At 53.4% G+C, this 2,500-nt stretch overlaps 1 non-coding gene across 1 annotated transcript in view; it reads left to right on the top strand.

Annotated features, from left to right (window-relative positions):
- The window catches only part of LOC128289272 (28S ribosomal RNA), a 3,237-nt gene extending 1,738 nt beyond the window's left edge, over nucleotides 1–1,499 (top strand). Inside the window, exon 1 of the ribosomal RNA XR_008278916.1 lies at nucleotides 1–1,499. This exon is cut by the window's left edge and continues 1,738 nt beyond it. This is a non-coding gene — a ribosomal RNA (28S ribosomal RNA).
- The last annotated feature ends 1,001 nt before the right edge of the window (nucleotides 1,500–2,500 follow it).

Raw genomic sequence — 2,500 nt, 5'->3', positions numbered from 1 at the left:
CGTCCGCGCCCGGTCGTACTCATAACCGCATCAGGTCTCCAAGGTGAACAGCCTCCGTCAATGGAACAATGTAGGCAAGGGAAGTCGGCAAATGGATCCGTAACCCTCGAAAAGATTGGCTCAGGGTCGGCACGGGGTCCCAGTCCCTGAACCTGTCGGCTGCCGTGCACTGCCTGAGCTGCTTCTGCGGCGAGAGCGGGTCGCCGCGTGCCGGCTGGGGACGGACTGAACGCCCTTCGGGGCCTTCCCGGCGACGAACAGTCGACTCGTAACTGGTACGGACAAGGGGAATCTGACTGTTTAATTAAACAAAGCATTGCGATGGTCCGCGGATGCTCACGCAATGATTTCGCCAAAGGCTCAATGTCAAAGTGAAGAAATTCAACCAAGCGCGGTAAACGGCGGGAGTAACTATGACTCTTACATAGCCAAATGCCTCGTCATCTAATTAGTGACGCATGAATGGATTAACGAGATTCCCACCGTCCCCGCTCACTATCCAGCGAAACCACAGCCAAGGAACGGGCTTGGCAGAATCAGCGGGAAAGAAGATTGCTGCTTGACTCTAGTCCGACTTTGTGAAATGACTTGAGAGTGTAGGATAATGGAGCTCGGGCGAAATTGAAATACCACTACTTTTAACGTTATTTTACTTATTCCGTGACCGGAGGCGGGCACGGCCCTCTTTGGACCCAAGGTCGGCGTCGGCCGGCCGATCCGCGGAAGACATTGTCGTGGGAGTTTGGGCGGCACATCTGTTAAAAAGATAACGTGTGTCCTAAGATGAGCTCAACGAGAATGTAAATCTCGTGTGGAACAAAAGGGTAAAAGCTCGTTTGATTCTGATTTCCAGCACGAATACGAACCGTGAAAGCGTGGCCTATCGATCCTTTAGACCTTCGGAATTTGAAGCTAGAGGTGTCGTAAAAGTTACCACAGGATAACTGGCTTGTGGCAGCCAAGCGTTCATAGCGACGTTGCTTTTGATCCTTCGATGTCGGCTCTTCCTATCATTGTGAAGCAGAATTCACCAAGTGTTGGATTGTTCACCCACCAATAGGGAACGTGAGCTGGGTTTAGACCGTCGGAGACAGGTTAGTTTTACCTACCGATGGCCGCGTCGCAATAGTAATTCAACCTAGTACGAGAGGAACCGTTGATTCGCACAATTGGTCATCGCGCTTGGTTGAAAAGCCGCTGGCGCGAAGCTACCGTGCGCTGGATTATGACTGAACGCCTCTAAGTCGAATCCGGCTAGAAGCGACGCACGCGCCTGTCGCCCGATTGCCGACTCCGCAGAGGGGCCTTTGGCCCCAAGGGCACGTGTCGTAGGTGCAGCGACCGCGGCGGACAAGTCGCGGGCGCCTCCTTGAGCGTAATTCCCACCGAGCGGCGGGTAGAATCTTTGCGACGACTTAAATACGCGACGGGTATTGTGGCGGCAGAGTGGCCTTGCTGCCACGATCCACCGAGATTCAGCCTTTGTCGCTTCGATTCGTCCCTCCCCATCTCCCTTCCGATCCACCCTTGTTCTTTGCACGTCCTGACTCGGGTCCCCAAGTGGGGACTTAGTGTAAGGAGTTAGTTAAACACTTGGCCGTGCCGCCCGGAAACATGGCACAACGGGGCCGTGGTGGTGCGGGTGCGAGCTCCAAGTGTTGGCGCCCGCACTTGTTCAATTTTCGCCGTCGCCGCATGCCATGCCATACTTTGTATTTGTTTTGGGCCAACGAAAAATTTCTGTTAAACACTTGGCCGCCGCTCGGAAACATCGCACAATGGGGCCGGTGGTGCGAAAAGTAGCCCTCAACTGCTAGCCCGAGCACTTGTTCAATTATCTACCGTGCCATCATGCCATATTTCATTCGCTTGTATTTTTTTGGGCCAACTAAAAATTTTCAATTAAAAATACTATGTAAGTGGCGAAAAAACTTGCCCCATTTCAGCGGTACGGAGCCCTGCAACATCCGCAACGAGGCCATCCCTGCGTGAGGGTCATCGGCAACATCGCACCTTGGTGCCTCGGATCTGCGGGAGCGCTGCTGAAAAAGTGTCCTCGTTTTGCACATCCAAACCCGTCCCTGCTTGCATACATGAATGTCAACGGCAGCACATTGACCAAGTTTTTTAGCTCTTTAGGGGAAGTGATATTGAGCAGCGGGTTATCCAGTCACGCCCATGCCCATCGTGATGCCCGGACGCTTGTTCTCACCACCGTTAGGTTCTCTGCAGTTCGACGATCCATCCGCTGATGATCCCATGAGCCATCCCGGATACACAAACGGCGAACGAGTCCCTCCCCAATCCCAAAGGTAGAATTGGATACTGCTACATGTTCGACCCAATAATGAATGAATCGCCCCAAAGGTAGGATTCGATACCGCTGTATGTCCGCACCAACAATGAATGAATCGCCCCTCGCCCCTCCCTTTTGCAACGAGAGCCCCTAGACCTTTGGCCTCATGCAGAGCTCAGACACTATCGGCACAGGTCATCCTGC

Source organism: Gossypium arboreum, unplaced genomic scaffold (genome assembly GCF_025698485.1).
Source record: "Gossypium arboreum isolate Shixiya-1 unplaced genomic scaffold, ASM2569848v2 Contig00944, whole genome shotgun sequence".
Lineage (NCBI taxonomy): Eukaryota > Viridiplantae > Streptophyta > Magnoliopsida > Malvales > Malvaceae > Gossypium > Gossypium arboreum.
Note: the sequence above shows the minus strand (reverse complement) of the source record. Positions and strands in the feature narration are given on the sequence as shown.